Here is an 18,932-nt window from a genome sequence, read left to right as displayed (position 1 = left end):
ACATTATCCAACAGTTGACACACATGACACATGGCACTCAAAATCATGCATTGCAGCCATTTGTAATCCTTGTTACTAACAATATACATCTCTGGGATGCATGAGTCATGTTAGTAGATGATGTCCCTTCCCCTGGAACTCACTGCACCAATGTACACATTTTTGCTGTGCACCTGCATAGCACACTGGCATCTACTGTAGACCATACCTCACAACTGTACAACTCATTGCTGAATGCATAGATGCCTAGCAGTTAAGCCTGCTCTGTTCCTCACAACTCCTATGTGTTTGTCTGACACATATCTGGGATGATATGAGGACTGATGTCACTAATTAATGACTGACATTTGATTTGCAGATCTCATCATCAGCAGTGCATGTATGTGTAATAAAATCTGGTTACACCAATGACCTTCAAAGCTTAATGTGGATATGAGGAGAGTACTCACATCTGTTGACATGCCAGCCTCTTCTATGATATGAAATGGGGCCACAGTACTGCATTTGAAAACATTATGCACACCTAATATGTGACATATGACCTGTGCAATCCAATCAAGACTCAAACAAATGTGTTTTTCGTGAAGATACTGAATGAGATGCGTACAATATGGGGGTTGTATAAGTGTGAACACCCTTAAACCAATGGTTTGTTGAAGCACCTGCTAAGTGAACTACAGCAGTCACTATTTCTGGTAAGGGGTATACTAGCATGGCACATCTTGACTTGGCATTATTTGGTCTATCTTCCCTACAAAGGGCCCCCAACTCTGACAGATTGCAAGGCCAGTTCATGTGCACAGCCCTTGTAGGTCACACAGGGCCTTTGCTATTGCTGTTGAGTCTGGGTTATGTCTTGCTCAATTCATAACCTTGAATGTGTTCAGATACAGCTATTCTTAGCTAGCTTTGGATGTATGTTTCAGTTCACTGTTGTGTTTGAAACTGAAACCCCTCCCCACCCTCAGCTTTATTGCAGATGCGTGACAACTGTGGGCCACATGAGTGTTATTTTGCAGTGTTCAAAATCCCCTCCACCATGTCTACAGGCCTAGTTCCAGCTAATGAACAGCAACCCTAAAGGTATACACTGGCACCAGCAAGCTTCAAGTTGGGGATGGTAGCCCTGAGGTGAAGTGAGGTTTTGCTTGTGCACCACACATATCCCTGTGTAAGAACCTTGGTGTTATGACACCATTACACATTGCAACACATTCCTTTGGGAGACTTGATGTTATGCTTTTGCTACGTGTACACAGCCCTGGATGGTGTTTCTTGTGGGTAAAAATCTTCCGTCTACTTACCCTACCCCATAGGCCACACTTATGCAGAATACAGGCAATTGTTGCCACTGGTACTACACAGGCAATACTTGCTAGACATTCCTGCAGCTCCCTCTGTGTTGCTGCATGTCTCCTGGCAGCCTCCCTGACCTTTTTTCTACACATTTTGTCATCTGTTTTGGATGGGCATCTCATTCTTTTCAGCATCACTGTTATCCCATATTTAATACACCTCTAGATCACTGTCTGCACTGTTTTCCATGGTATATGCAATGGTGAGGTAATTTGTTTTCCTACTCCTGACTGCTACATTTCAGATATGGGATCCCTTTGATGCTTTGTAAGATGTGTGCAAGCCATGGCTGCTTCTATTGCAAGCAACTGAGGAAATGTCGTGAACATAATTCTCAGACAGCAGACCATTCTTGATGTGACATTGAGGCCCTGTACTTGATGGCAGGTGTGGACTCAAGTAGAGTGAATGCTGTCAGTACATCACAAGTTGCCTCTGCAATATGTTATTTTGAGCGTGTGCACACATATGCATCCAGTGATTTGTAAGGTTTGCATACCCCATATTTCTTGCACTGACATATAATTCTATTTTGCACATTAATTGTTCATGTTAGGATCACATTACAGGTTGTAAAAGGTGTGGAATGTATTATTGTGATCTGTCATTGTATATATCAGGAACAGTTGCCATCTTAATAGGTGTGTGCACACTGTTGTATCCACTGTATAAGGGTAATGTTTCATACATTTCCCTACTGTAGCCCATTTGTCCCACCATTTTGTTTGTCTCTGTCCACACATCTTGCACCGACAGGTTGTGAGGTATACTGCAGGAATCTTACATACCCCTCAGACATGACACCATGGTGACCACTGTGATGCAGTGCAGTTAACATCAACAAAACTGAACATGTACATCATGCATAATGGGTTGGTGTGATAAATGTGTGCATGGCAAATAGCATGGGCTTAACATGGCCGGTGTATTGTCAAACCTCAACAAAACAGTTCTATACTCACCAGCTACAGGCTGCTGTCCCTGTTGTATACCAGAGGGACCTAAATAGTTGTGGGACAGAGGTAATGTCAGTAGCCACTGATGTGACATTGGTACAGGCTAGAAGCAGCATTTCATCACATTAACAGTACACCCCCCCAATACTACAAAATATGCTGGTCATCTCCATAGATGTACACATCTGTGCATTACTAAACACCAGCAAGACTTACTATCTCATCTGACATATGCATGTAGATACTATACAGACAGAAATGGATAAGCATCAGTGCTCTAGTAATGTACACTGGGGCCTTACCTGCAGGCTTCTTGTCCAGTGTGTGGGTGCAACCTACCTCAACAATGATTTCCTCAGCTTCACGGCTTGTGCATTGGGCGGGTGCCCCAAGGTTGGTGAGGAGCTCCTTGGTGGGTGTTGGATGGCTGGGCCCCCAGCTGTGGCTAGCTGGTCCCTTGCTACAGCAGCAGCCCATTGATGGGCATGGCAGATGAGGTCGGTGGCCCGATGCCGCACCTGCTCATAGGTTCTGCTGTGCAGGCCGGCATCATTTACCCTGTGGACCAGAATGTTCCATAGGGCAGTCTTTTCCCACACATCTTATGCTCTATGTCCAAATAACAGGCCATAATGTTTGATCACAAACTGGGTGATGATGTCATTTTCCCCAAAAGAGAATGCCAGGAGGCGAGGCCTCTGCATGTTACCTAGAAGACATAAACAGGATAAAAGGTCACAGGACCTCATACGGTTATCAAATTGCACATCAACAGTGGATATTACTTACAAATAACCCCAACTACACCATAACCATCCAATCTGTCATAGCTATAGCAATTTGTATTACACTCCTGGCCCTGAGCTATCTTATTATCCCCAATGTTGGACACTTAATTGCATAATCCTCTATTCTCCATTCATTTCTCTGTAGAGGGATGACAGTGGCCATCTTCCATGTGGATGGTGGCAGGTCTGTTTGACTGCGGTGTGTGATGGAGCTGTGAGCACATGCTGAGTTTATGTAGGAGGCAGACAGTGATGTTATTATGCCCCATGGAGATTTGCTGTTGTTGCCATCAGTAGAGAGTATGTACATGCTTACCATTGCTGAGGGGAGGAGTGTGGTTGATGTGCATATCCCCCTATACATCTGGGGTGGATAGGGTGGTGATGTTCCCACCTAACCTGTCTGATGCAGGTTGCCTATATCCATGGCATGTGTGTATAAGGTGTAATTTACCCCCAGTACAGGGTTAATTGTGTTGTTGCCTCTGAGACTGACAACATATGTGGAGACACTGTTGAAATTGTCCTTGGTGATGTGGATATGTCTTATTTGTAGTTATAGTTAGCCTTACAGGAAGTCACCTGTGAACTTACATGCTTGCTCAGATAGATGTGGATTTGCTTCCAAGTTGTTGCCTTTACGTATGTGTCCAACAAAGGGGATTACTCTACCTTGGTGGAGGCTGGTTTTACAGGTCAGGTAGTGCTGAATCTATATAGCTACAGTGGATATAAAGTGTATACACCCCAGTACAATGTCTGGTATTTGTGCAATTGGAACATGAGACCACAATAACTCATTTCAAAACAATTCCCACCTTTAATGTGACCTATAGCCTGTACAATTAAATTGAAAACATAACAATCTGATCTGTGAAAACATATGGAAATAATCAGTACAATAAGCCAGTTGAATGAATGTGCACACCCTTAAACTGATATGTTGTGTATGCATCTCTTGAGATGGTTACAGCATTCGTTTGTCTTGGTTTGGACTCTAACATCATGGCACATTTTCACTTTGCAATAGTTGCTCACCTTCCTAAAATCACCTTTGTTTGTTGTTCAATGTAATTGTACAGGTTAGGGGTTACATTCAAGATGATAAACATTTTGAAATGATTTTCTGTGGTCTTATTGTCATACAGCATACAAACCTGGCATTCCAACAGGAGTGTGTACACTTGTGTTATCCACTGTATATAGTTGTTGATATAGCTGTTAGTGGTAGGCATGGGCAGAGGGTCATAACACAGTTGGACACTTCTCCAATTACTACCTGATAATCATGCCTACTCTAGCACCCATATCAGTGTCAGGGAAATGCAACAACCAGTAGCTGTACACATTTATGTCTGTTGTATGCACTGACACTGATATAACACACATGTGGAACATGTACAACCTATGTACCTGACTGCTTGAAACCTGTGTTATTAGTTTTGTGCCTTGCAGCTGAACATATGCATACATACATGTGCTCAGGGGATTCCTGGTATACATTTATGTTCTATGTTAGTATGGCACACTGCATTTACAGTCTTGCTGCTCAATCATACTTCTCAACCTGTCATAGCAGGATGCCTGGACAATGGCACACATAAATGGGTGACAAAAGGGACATCAGTATTGATACTGTATTAATATAGCTGCACCATACATTAGTAAGTTGATTGCACAGTAGGCTTTGACATCACTGTGATAACCTGGAATATGTCCAACAGTCATAAGTAGGCTATTATGTTACATTGTCATTGCTCACAGACTTGCCAATGGTTTGGCTGACATAACACAGGTTATGTGTATGTGACTACAGATATCAGTCACAAATGTGGTTATTGTCCAGCAGAACACTGTACAGTTGAATGTTATTATTTCAATATATCACATGCAGTTCAACACACATGTCTGCAACAGTACTTTACTATGCACATGCCCTATACAGGTCTCTTAGATTTACAAGACAAACATGTATCATACTCATATTTACAGGTAGCATATGGATATGGACAACATCCCATTAACTGGCCTAGCAGTGGCACAGTCACAACTGTTTGAGAGACACCCCAGCGGTTGTCATATGTGAGCTGTCCTTTCCCAGGGCGAGTCAGGCTCCTGGGCTGTGATCCTACCTCGCAACCTCTTAGAGCATCACATCTGGACAAAGCCTAAAATGATGGGGGGATAAATAGGGACAGACTTTAAATATTCCTGTTACAAACTTAGAACATATGTAGAATAATACATTTTGCTTTACCATGAATATTCTTATGATGTGGAGTCTTAAACTCAAGTGTTTGTCATTACTTGATGACGTCAATCCTCAGCTATTTTCCAGAAAAGTACAGATTTCAGGAAGAACAGACAAAAAACTATGATGGGAAAATTTGGACATTCTGTAATGATCTGTACAGTTGAGCGGTATGGCTGTGATCTCTCCCACTGCAGAGAGGACCAGATGCTATGGCCATTGCAGCTGTTCAGCAAGACATTAGTAAAGCAAGTCTTGTTTGGATATATATTCTTCCAAATCATATTTCCCATTATTACAGACCAAGTGCTACATTCAGTTTGTTTACATGTTCCACATACCTTTTTTTCTCTCTTTTCCATTTTTTTGTTTTATTTGTTTTCTCTCTCTCTGCACTACAGGGATAGAACTGGTTTGAATAGGAGCCAGCATGGCTTTTGTAGGTGATGCTCATGACCAGGTGATGGCCTGTGCACCTACTGGTGTTTCCAACTTGCTAACTGCATGCAGAGTAGCTGTGTAATTCTTCCAATAGCCAATGTCATGGCAACACACTCCTATAATTGAGTACTCCATGTGGGCTTTGGCCCTTTCCCTTACTTGTGAGAAAGACATCCTGAAGGTGTGTGAGCTAATACCTCTTACAACAAGACTTGTGGAAAAAAGCCAACTAAAAGGTAAAGATGGTTAAAGACTTAGGGGCAAAATGTGAGTATTGCTGTTATATGTTTGGAATATTTCTAGTTTAACAGGGTTTGTCTGAACACGCTACTTCTGCATGGGTTTCAGTCTGACAAAGGTCTGTCTCTGCATAGCTCTCAACTGTAGGGCTATCCACATAATGGCCACAGGTTAGCCTGTTATGTTTGGTCTGTTCCCCAGACAGGTGTTGTCCTTGGCAAATAAGTAGCATACTCTGGTGACTGCAATCAGTAAATACTAACATCCATTTGTTTTACTGACTCTATATACCTCAGAAAAGATATGTTACAACAAACCCTGTAACACCAGCAACTTTCTCAATGTTTAACAGCAATATTTCAGGTATGGCCATGCATTTGGGCCTTTGTGCACCAATTATGTCAGACTTTGTCCAGATGTCATACAGTAGGAGATTGATAGGTATAATGGTCTAGCATTATTTAGTGCTGTCATTCCTGCTGTTAAAACATGTGAGACATATTACTGATAAGAAAGATGACAGTTCAGTAGCCATACATTTGAATAAATCTCACCATGGGGACAGTAGTGGGTTCCAAGGTACTGTTTTGGGAAAAGTCTGTTACTCAGTTTGAAGAAACATTCATAAAAGGACAATTTTTATGTACAGAATCAATGCATTAATATTAAATGTGATACTTTATCCCTTAGGGGGTTAAATGAGGAGTGTAATTGGAGGCTGTGCATTTAATTATGTAATTAAGTGTTAATTGCTTCTTGTGATTAAGGCAAGTATTTCTTGTAATGCTTTACTTCTTGAGGGTTTTGGCCAAGACATCAGAGTATAATAAACATGTATGAATTACTGGCTGGTTGTATTTCTCTTTGCTATGTTCAGTCATTTTAGTTGTTTTGTTAAGAGGTTGTTGTATATCTGGCCACTGTGTATGACCTATCATGATTTTGTAGCAATGTACTATTCACATATTTATTTGGACTGTGTGGGTGGGAGTCAGATGTGAGTGCCATGGGTCCTTTTGTATCCAGCTGTGCATACTGCCCCAGTTATGGGTGATCTATCAGCAGCATATGTTTATATATACATATATATATATATATAGACGATTGCAAGTTGGGAGCCATAATTAACTCCCCAAATGATGTTGTCATCCTACAGAAAGGCCTCACTGAGACCAATGACTGGTGTCAGAACCATGGCCTTAAGCTCAATGCCAAAAAATGTGTCATCATCCCCTTTGGGAAAAACCTGGTTCCCATGAATTACCATATCGATGGTAGTCCATTGAACACAGTAGGCATCATAAGAGATCTGGGAACACAAGTTGACAGCAAACTCTCTTTTGACCACCACATTGCCACTGTGGTCAGAAAGTCCTTCTATGTGGCACATCTCATTACTAAGGGTTTTGCATCCAGGAAGAAAGAAGTAATTCTCTCACTCTACTCTTCCCTCATTAGGCCAGTCATCGAGTACAATGCCCCATTTGGCATGTACCTCACTAGACAACTACAACAACTGGAGAGGCCACATAAATACCACACAAAGAGGATCTTAGGCCTTAAACACTTGTCCTATATGGACAGGCTCAAAAACCTCCAACTATTCTCTTTCTCATACGCCTACTTAGAGGTGATCTCCACTTGACTTACAAAGCCATGTCTGACCCAGCTCTGTTAGAAATGCTACATCTAAAGAAATCCCAATCCCTCCCCACTACATGCTCCAGAGAGCTCAACCTCATTACCACAATCAACATAAACTGGAGGAGGGACAGGTTCATAACCTAGAGACTGCCCATACTATGGAATAGACTTCCCATACATGTCAAGCAGAGCGCCTCACTGGCCCTCTTTAAGAGAAATATTGATGAGTGGATGGGAAATAGAAAATTCACCCTGGGGATCACTGGCTCTACTTGACAAATGCACTGGGAACTAAGGCCAGGTGGCATGATGCCAGGGTAATCCTATGGGCTAGGCTTGTAAAGGCTCCAGAGCCATTAGCCTAGTTCACACCTATGAACCTATATGTGTGTATATATATATATATATATATATATATATATATATATATATATATATATATATATATATATATATATGTGTGTGTGTGTGTGTGTGTGTGTGTGTGTGTGTAAGAAAACAGGCATGAAGGAGCTCTCTGATATTGTAGCCCAGGCAGGTATGACCCTAGCCCTGAGTAGTATCCTGCCATCACCTAAAATGATACCACAGTACAAGGACAACATGATTGACTTCAACAATTGGCTAAGCTTCTGGTGTCATTCTAAGGGGATCCAGTATCTTTCTGCCTGTGATGACATGATTGACAGACCATGATGCTTTACCAGAGATGGCCTGCACCTGTCGCCCTTGGGATTCCGGATACTGGCAAAGCCTGTTGCCACCCCTATACTGACATTTTTAGGCAAGGTTCAAATGACAAATTCACCACCATAACAGATACAAGTAAGCAAAATCAGAGGGTATTGATAATCAATGCTAGAAGTCTAAACCTCAAAATGCACTCACTCGAGGCACTCCTTAAAATGGAGAACATTGACATTTTTGCAGTGTCAGAGACCTGGTTCAAATCTCCTGAGAGCACCCCTACATTACCGGGCTATAATTCATACCACAACTTTTAGCCACCTAACCTGGACCGAAATACTAAAGGTGGAGGTGTGTCCATATTCATTAAGGATATCCACATCTTCAAGCTTGTTGCTCAGCATAACGCATCCAAGATTATCCAAGTGCAACTAACTCTGGGCAAGACCGCAATCCAAATTGTAGCTTGCTACAGATCCCCACTATGCCCCAGGATTCCCACTCCTCATTTCTTGATACACTGGAAAATATTAGGGTACAAGCCAACACCCTAATAATGGGCAATTTCAACTACCCCACCATTAAATGGGAAAACTATTCATATTCCAACTCTTTTGATCAACGTTTTTTGGAATTCATAAATTCCAATGCCTTGGATCAACTTATTCACAACCCCACCAGGGGCAGCAATATCCTAGACCTGGTCATTACCAACATGGGTGATCGGTGTTCCACACCAAAAGTCAATTCCTTGTTGGTTAGATCCGACCACAAGCTAATCACCCTAGACATCCACATCCTGGCCCCACCCCCTACTAGGGAAACTACCGTAAAAATTTCTCCAAAGCCAAATTCATGTTTCTTAAGACAGAATTGGCAAACTTCGCAACACCCATGCAGACAGACGATAGAGGTACGACTGCTGAATCCCACACAAATGCACTTTATAAGCACTTACACGAGTGCATGGATCGTGCTATCCCTAACAGAGCCAAGATGCTATTCTCCAAAAAAATGAAGCCAACTTGGTCGTCCCCTGCCATAAACAAACTCTACAACAGAAGAAAGAAACTGTTTCAAAAAAGAGTAAAATCCCATGATTGGAGGAGCTCCTTGGTTAGCCTCAGTAAGAAGCTGAGATCCCTCATAAAATCCTCCAAAGCTAGTTATGAAAACAAAATCGCTACTGATTCTAAAGACAGCCACAACGCATTCTATAGCTATGTCAAGCATCTCAATGGCAACACTCAGATCAATGGCACTAAATATACAGAACCAACTGATATCCAACATCCTGGCAGACTTTGCCCCCCTCTCACCTCCTAAAGGACCCATCTCTATACCGGAAGAATTCAAAGTTCCTGTAATCACGGCTGCACAGGTAAAAAACACACTCTCCAAAGCCAAGAACACAGTACCCATGGGACCTGACAACATCCCAGACTGCATTCTACATGAACTACAGAATGAACTGGCACCCCGCCTAAGTACCATGTTCAATCATAGCCTCACCTCAGGCTTTGTGCCCACTGAATGGCACACAATGACAGTTATCCCACTCCACAAAGGGGGAGCCATCACAGACCCTGGGAACTACCGCCCCATTAGCATGATGAGCCTGGTCTGCAAGGCCATCAAATTTATCATCATGGAACTTATAAACAAAGACATTGGTAATCTCCAAACTCTGGACCCTACCCAGTTCAGGTTTGTAAAAGGCAGATCATGTCTCCTAAACCCAATAGACTTCTTTGAAGCAGTCACCAAAGCTGTAGACGAGGGTAAGGTGGTTCACACAGCCTATCTAGATCTCGCCAAGGCTTTCAACACCATCGCCCACTCTGGAATTATAGATAAACTCACTAAACCAGGTATAAATCCCTATATCACAAGATGGGTTGCCAACTGACTCACTGACAGAACCCACACTGTGAAAGTAGCAGACTCCAAATCTGACTTCAGACCAGTGACAAGTAGAGTACCACAGGGTTCAGTCCTGGGTCCTCTCCTGTTTGGTATCAACTTCTCTGAAGTACAGGCTAACACAGAAGGTCTTTGGCTAACAAAGTTTGCAGATGACTGCAAAATAGGAGCCATAATCAAAACTCCTAACGATGTGGACATCCTACAAAAAGGCCTCACTGAGACAGATGCCTGGTGTCAAAGCCATGGCCTCAAGCTCAATGCCAAAAAGTACATTGTCATCCACTTTGCTAAAAACTCTGTACTCATGAACTACCACATAGGCGGTAGTCTACTTAACACCAAAAGTGTGATAACAAACCTTGGAACGCAGGTGGGCAGTAGTCTCTCCTTTGATAAACACATTGCCACAGTAGTCAGGAAATCCTTCTACATGACACACCTCATCAGAAAAGGTTTCTCATCCAGGAAAAAAGAGATCATTGTTCCCCTCTACTCATCACTCATTAGACCCACTATAAAGTACAATGCCCCTTTTGGTATGTACCTCACAAGATTTTTACAACTGGAAAGGCCACAGAAATACCTCACAAAGATGATTACTGGCCTCAAACAGATGCCCTACGCAGACTGTCTCAAAAAACTCCAGCTTTACTCTGTCACATATCCTATAATCAGAGGCGATCTCTGCCTAACATACAAATCTATGTCAAACCCAGAGCTGTTGGACATGAAATCCCAATCCCTCTGAGCTACACGCTCTAGGGACCTAAACCTCGTCACCACAATAAACAGAACATGCTGGAGGGATAGATTCCTGTCCCACAGACTTCCCATACTCAGGAACAAACTACCTATCTATATCAAACAAAACTCCTCATTAGCACTCTTCAAGAAAAATCTTGATAATTGGATGGGAAATAGGAAATTCACCACAGGGATCACTTCTGTGGCTCTGCTCGACAATGGCACAGGAAAATAAGTTTCTTGGATGGCAAAAGCCAGGGCACATTTTTGGCTAGGCTTTATAGGCCCTAGGGCCAATAGCCTAGTACCTACCTATGAACCTATATGTATAATATATTTGTGTGTGTATATATATATATATATATATATATATATATATATATATATATATATATATATATGGTTCTACCTGACTTCGACGACAGCGCAGAAGACCGACATCGGAATCCGGAGCTCCAGAAGATCGAAATCGAAGAAGACCGGCCGAATCGCGAGTGGCAGAACATCGACAATGCAGAAGACGGACACGACAGATGACAACACCAAAGCTGAGGATGCGGACATGGGGAAAGGCTGTGTGAGTATGCGTTAGTGACGGACGTTAGGGTGCGAGGCAGGTAAGTGTGGAGATTGACGGTCTGTGGGGATAGGGGGTTAAGTGAGTTAGGGTTAGGGGCGATAGGGTGGGTTAAGTGAGTTAGGGTTAGGGAGGCGATAGGGTGGGTTAAGTGAGTTAGGGTTGGGAGGCGATAGGGTGGGTTAAGTGAGTTAGGGTTAGGAGATAGGGGCGGGTTAAGTGAGTTAGGGTTAGGGAGGCGGGTAGGTAAGTGTGCGATAGTGACGGACCTTAGGGTTAGGGTAAGGTTTAGTGTGGGCTTGTAAGGATTTTGGTGTGCTTGTGTTGTGTGTGTGGTTTGTGGAATGGGGATGTGTTTTGTTTTTAATAATTGTTATTGTGGTGTGTGCAGTGTATGGGGTTTCGTGTTTGTGTACCGTCCGGTTATTTTGTCGGTTATGTGTGGTTTCGTGTTTATGGACTGTCGAATATGTGGTGTCGGTGATGTGGTTGTCGGTGTTGTGTGGTTTCGACTATGTCAGGTAGAACCATATATATATATGTGTATATGTATATATTTGTGTGTGTGTGTGTGTGTATATATATATATATATATATATATATATATATATATATATATATATATATATATACATACACACACACACACACACACACACCTCAGTATTTATTGGTAATATATCTGTATATTGTTATACACATATATGTTTCTCCATACATATCTATCTCTCTCTATGTATATGCTTCTTTTCAGATATATATATATATATATATATATATATATATATATATATATATATACATATATATATATATATTTGTAGATAACAGTCCTTCCTAATTGCTCAGCGTCTCTTCCCTACTGCAAACTGGCTTTAAAGAAGGGCATGTCTGAGAAAACATTCTAAAGCCATACATCCGAGGTGGCTTACTGGTAAATTACTTTGGCAATAGTTTGCAGGGTCCTGGGTTCAAGACCTCCAAGGGCTGTCTATTTTGTTGCTAGGCAGAATAAGGACTGTTGGTTACAGAGTGATTAAGGTAGTTTTGAGCAGCTTTAAGCATGTTTGAATGGGTTTGCATGACTGTAAGCGGTGCTAACGTACAGTCAAATGAATAGGCACTTACACCGTGTATGCTTCGCTTACCAGTGTGCAAATCTGCTTAACATTTACATTTAAGCAATGCTTAAACCTGCTTAGCATAGTTCGGCCCTGGTAACCATTGATCACATTCCAGTCTGATAACATAGCAGGGTAATGACATCTTTAATAAGTGTATTTAATTTCCTGTACATAACAGTACCACAGCCTTTTTTTCCTTTGTATTTGTTTTATACATGGGTAGTATCCCAGGTTATATGCAGTTACACTTGCATGTTACACCAGCTACAGTGCACTGGTTGACAAAAATAGTTTAACACATATTGTATCATTACATTAGTACTTTTAACAGTGCTTTTCCAAGTAAAAGTAGATTGCAAATTGTAGTACTAGAACCATACACCCCTGCATGCAAAGCTGGGACTCTGAGTACTGACTATCTTGTTCTTGGTGTTTGAGCTGTATGTTTTTTATGTATCTTCTATTGGATATTGATCTGATATTTTGATATTAACTGTAGACTACTATGTTTTTTGGACATGTCATTGAAGACGGCTGCCATGTAGTAATGACATACCTTTCAATTTCAGACTTCTATCTTTCAAAACATTCATCCTAATGCATAACCTGTTGGCTATCTACTTTCTGTCTGTCCTCTGTACAGATGTGCAGGTATCAGGTATTTGTAAGGTGATACCACTATGTAGGTGCCCACATAGTATTGTGCTGTGGGCCTGGGTACTGCTGCTAGTTCCAGCATATAGGACATTCCTTAATGTGGGCCTTGCCCCTTTTTCTAGCCTATGTGAGCGACATTACAGAGGTGGTGGGCTACAGATTCACATATAGTTGGCAATACATCACAGGACAGGACATGTGGAGACAGCAAACAACATGGGGGACATATCCCCAGATTTGTGAACAGATTCTATGTCATCCGTACAGTTATAAACATGGTGAATTGATAGATTGACAAGGTTTGTGTAGACATGCATTTAGTGAGTGACTTCATGACTGACAGTGATATGTCTCTACTGACACGCTGTCCACAGACTGGCCACATGTTTGTCTGTCCCCAGACAGTTGCTGTCTTTTGTAACTCAGTCGTAGACTCTGGGTAATGCAGTCAGTAAATACTTGCATCTATTGGTATTACTGATGTCATATTCCTCATAAAGGATATATTACAACAAACCCAGTAACATTTGTACTTGTCTCAATGTATGACAACAATAATGTCCAATCTACCCATGTGTTTTTGCCTCTTTCCCCAGTGATGTCAGGCTTTGTCCAGATGTCAATGAGGCTCAGATGTATTTATCAATATTTCTTTCCTTCATTCCTATTACCATCCCAGTGATGTAGTAGACTCCCAGACATGTCAGGGAAGAGGCCATAGATATGAGTCCTGAGCCTGTACATTCTGAGGTGAACTGTACATGTGAGAGGCCTGTGTATGTCTGGCCATTGTTAACAGCCTGTCATGATCATGTACACATGTCATGTGCATGTTATTTGGGCTTTGTATGGAGTGGGGTGGATGTAAGTGTTATGGCTCCTTCTTTATCTGACTGTGCAGGCTGCTCCAGTTTCTGCTGATCCATTGGCTATATGTGTTTGTAGGGGCAGACTAAGACATGTCCCGTACAAAGGTCAGGATTCAGACTACACTGAGAATTGGGACTGTATATATAGGGATAGTGTGTGAGTGGCAAACAATGATGCATTGGTTCACACAGTCCGTATACTCTACTGTTCACTTGACTTACCAGTATGTGACTATGACTGTGGTGATATTGGTTGTGGGTATGCACTTGCACACTGGTGTCTGTCAGTGCTGTTACATCCATGCAGTGCCTGATATAGTTGCAAATACATGTGTAATTACCCATAGCAGATTTCCCAATTCAGTCACTAAATATATGTTAGAGCACACAAGAGGGTGTTACTACAGCAACTGTTAGCTTGTCTATGCCAGGACTTCAGATACATCCCCATTTTCATGGCTTCCACCCATCACTTTGTCAGCCTTGGCCCAGATTCATTGCAGTATGGGTTTCTGAGCATACCTGTCAACTGGCTGGATTGTTTCAGGATGTCCAGGTTTATTGCTCATATTTCTGGTCTGTTTTACAGATTATTCTCATTTCTCTGGTAAATCACCGTGATGATATGATTGTTGTCAGAAAATGAGGATATACATTTCATTTACCTACCTCACATCCATCAGAATATGTATGCTGAAACAAACTGTATCACTCTGTCAAGAAGAGTACAGGGGACAATGACCTCTTCCTTCCTGGATGCTAATGTATTAGTACTGAGATGTGCCACATAGAAGGACTTTCTGACTACAGTGGCAATGTGGTGGTCAAAAGAGACATTGCTGTCAACCAGTGTACCCAGATCTCTTATAACGCCTTCTTTGTTCAGGGGACTACCATCAATGTGGTATTCATGGGAACAGGGTTTCCCCAAAGGGTATGACAATACACTTTCTGACATTGAGCTTAAGGCAATGGCTCTGACATCAGTTATTGGTCTCAGTGAGGCCTTTTTGTAGGATGCCAGCATTACTTGGGTAGTTAATAATAGCTCCCAACTTGCAATTGTCTGCAAACTTTGTCAGCCAGAGTCCCTTTCTGTTGGCATGGACTTCAGAGAAGTTGATACCAAACATGAGAAGACCCAGGACAGACCCCTGTGGGACTCCACTTATGACTGCTCAGCAGTCTGACTTGGAGTCAGCTATTTCCACTCTGTGAGTCCTATCTGTGACCCAGTTTGCAACCCACCTAGTGATATAGGGGTTGATACCTAGCTCAGTGAGCTTTTGCATGATTCCTGAGTGGGAATGTTATCAAAGGCTTTGGCCAGATCAAGGTAGGCTGTATGTGCCACCTTGCCTTCATCCACAGCTCAGGTGACCGACTGCAAGAAGTTGATCAGGTTGATTGAACACAAATGTAAACTGTGTGGGATCCTGAGTCTGCAGATTCCCATATCCCTATTTATTAGGTGCATGATGATGCATTCCATAGCTTTGCATAACAGACTTGTCAGGCAGTTGGGGTGGTAGTTCCCAGGGTCTGTAGTCGCTCCTCATTTGTGGAGAGGGGTGACTGTAGCAGTACACAATTTAATAGGGGCAAAGCCTGTGGTGAGGCTATGCTTGAACAGGGCACACAGGTGAGGTGTCGGGCCACTCTGTAGTTCATGTAGAACACAGCCAGGGATATTGACAGGTCCCATAGAAGCTGTGTTCTTGCCTTGGACAATGGTGTTTTAACCTATGCAGCAGTAATACTGGGTGCCTGGCAGTGTACTGGTATTGTGATTGGTCCTTTGGGAGGGAGGGGTAATGTTTGCACTCAGTATGTCAGCCAGTATATTGGCAATACTTGTTGCCTCATTCAAGGAGGTACCATTGTCTAGTAGCTCAGAGAAAATCTTGGTATTGCTATGGAGATTCTTTATATAACTGTATGAAGCCTTGTGGTTGTCTTTACTATGTGCTCCAATTCTGTTTTCACAGCTAACTTTGTAGCATTTGATGAGGGATCTCAACTTTTAATTGAGGCTGATAAGGGTTTTTTCCAGTCTTGGGACTTCGCTTTATTCTGTATCAGTTCCCTCCTTCTGTTGTACAGTTTCTTTATGGCCGGGGACCACCAGGTTGGCTTCCTTTTTTTGGAGCTAATGGTCTTGGTTCTATTGGGTATGGCAGTATCCATGCATTTCTGTATGTGTTTATAGTGCATTGTTGTTTGATTCAGCAGTCATGCAACTAGTCTCCATTTGCATGGCTGCCGTGAGGTTAGCCACCTCTGTTTTTAGGAGGCCATAGTTAGCTTTGGAAAGGCTTTTCATGGTGGTTACCTGTGCAGGGGTTGGGGGTGGGAGGGCTGTGGATTTCCAAAGGTGATTACTTTGTGGTCAAATATAACAAGGGAGGAGTTGACTATTGGTCTGCAGCAACAGTCGCCCATGTTAGCAAGGACCAGGTCAATGTAATGGGCATGTGCATCAGTACATAAGTAGCTTTCCCAATTAATGGTGGGGTAGCTGAAGTCAACCAGTATGAGAAGGTTAGGTTGGACACTAATATTCTCCAGAGTTTGTAGGAATATAGAGTGTGAGTCTTGAGACATGTTTGGGGACCTATAGCAGACTATAACCTGAACCACTTTCTTACCAAATGTTAGCTATACCTGCAGGATCTGTAATGCATAATGTTGGTCTATCACTCTGGAGGTGTGTTCATCCTTTATGGATATGGAAATACCACCACCTTTGGATCTTCAGTCCAAGTTCTGCAGCTAAAAGGTGTGGAATGAGTTATAGGCTGGAACTGCAAGGGTGCTTCCTAATGCCTTTAACCAGGTCTCTGTTAAAGCACAGATGTCATTGTTCCCCATTTTAAGGAATACTTCCAGTGAGCAGATTATTAGATTTAGACTTCTAGAGTGCAGCATCATGACCCTCAGATTGCATGTGTTTGTAGTTGTTATATATTGATGTATATTTATGTATATATGTATATATATATATATATATATATATATATATATATATACGTATGTATTCACCTTTCTATATATATGCGTGTATACATATATGTAGATATAAATTTATCTCTCTCTCTCTCTCTCTCTATATATATATATATATATGTATATATATATATATATATATATATATATATATATATATATATATACGTATGTATATGTATATATATATATGTATATATATATATATATATATATATATATATATAATGTATAGATTTGTTCACATATATGCATCTACATACATATATACATGTATATATAGAGAACCTGACTGATTCTACAAACTCTTTTCCCAACTGTTGAATGACTGTGCTAACTGATATGTTTGGAAAATCATCACTATTTTATAGAGCTCAGATGGTGTAATGGTGCAATGCTTTGATTGTAGTTTACAGGGTCCTGGGTTTAAGAGTTGGTAGGGCTTTTGTTGCAAGGCAGAACAGTTGCTGCTGGGGAGGAGGGGATAAGGGCAATATTTAAAACAGGTCCCTAGTTTGGGCTCATTGACCTCAATTTTGACAGTGTTTGGACAGATTTGTTGCAGTAAGAGGTTCAGAGTATGGAACTGATGTCCGACTGCACTATATATATATATATATATATATATATATATATATATATATATATATATATATACAAATATATATATATACATATTCATATTTATCTGTGTGTGTGTGTGTGTATATATATATATATATATATATATATATATATATATATATATATATATATATTCTTTTAGGTACATACAGAGTTATTTATATAGATATGTATGTATTTATTTACTTTTCCATATATAAGCATCTCTTAGCACCATGCAAACAGGCTTACACCTGATTACTACTGCTTTCTCCCGCTTACCCCCATGCTAATTTCTTTAAAAGTAAAGAAAAAAGGGGTGATAGGAAAGTGGTGAAAAAGGGGGCATGAAGAGGGAAAACAGTGTGAAAGATAGCTAGGGATGTGCAGGATGGATGTAGGGAAGGTCCATAGTTGTCCATTTCTTCTACAGCAACAGCTGTGCATATATACTGAATTTGGAGGTGGATTTGGACACTCAAACCTCTGAGAGAGGGGTGAGGACAACAATAATGTGTTGTGAAGCCAGTTAGACCAGATTACATGTGTCCGGTGGGCACAGGTGTGAAATGGATAGTTATGTATGGGGTGACATTTTTTTTGGGAACAGTTTGACCTTTTTTTAAGGTGAGAGTGGGATGTTGGGGAAGGATAGTAGGTATATTTGGGGAGGTAGGCTGGGTAGGAAGACAGACAAGACAGACAAGACAGCATAAAGGGGTGGTATATGACACATGTGGGGGGGGGTAAACTCCTTGGACGTGGAGGGGGTGTATGTAATTGGAAGCCCACGATCCCCCAAATGGATACAGTAGGACTGAGGTCCCCACCCACGGGCAATCACCACTGCATCTTCATGGCCCCAAAGGTGGCTGTGATGGGGGCTGAGCAGGAGGGGCAGGCTGACCTTCTAAATGCACCATGTGGCCCTCAAGCTGGTGTAGCAGATCTCCTGATTCTTTGCAGAGCTCCCTACACACCAGACCCCGGAATTGGCTTTGGGTGGACAGGATCCTGTCTGTGCCCACACCCAAGGGGGATGAGCCCTATCCCCTGAGGCAGT

The sequence above is a fragment of the Protopterus annectens genome, chromosome 3.part0 (genome assembly GCF_019279795.1).
Source record: "Protopterus annectens isolate FY-2018-M chromosome 3.part0, PAN1.0, whole genome shotgun sequence".
In the NCBI taxonomy this organism is placed as follows: Eukaryota; Metazoa; Chordata; order Ceratodontiformes; family Protopteridae; genus Protopterus; species Protopterus annectens.
Note: the sequence above shows the minus strand (reverse complement) of the source record.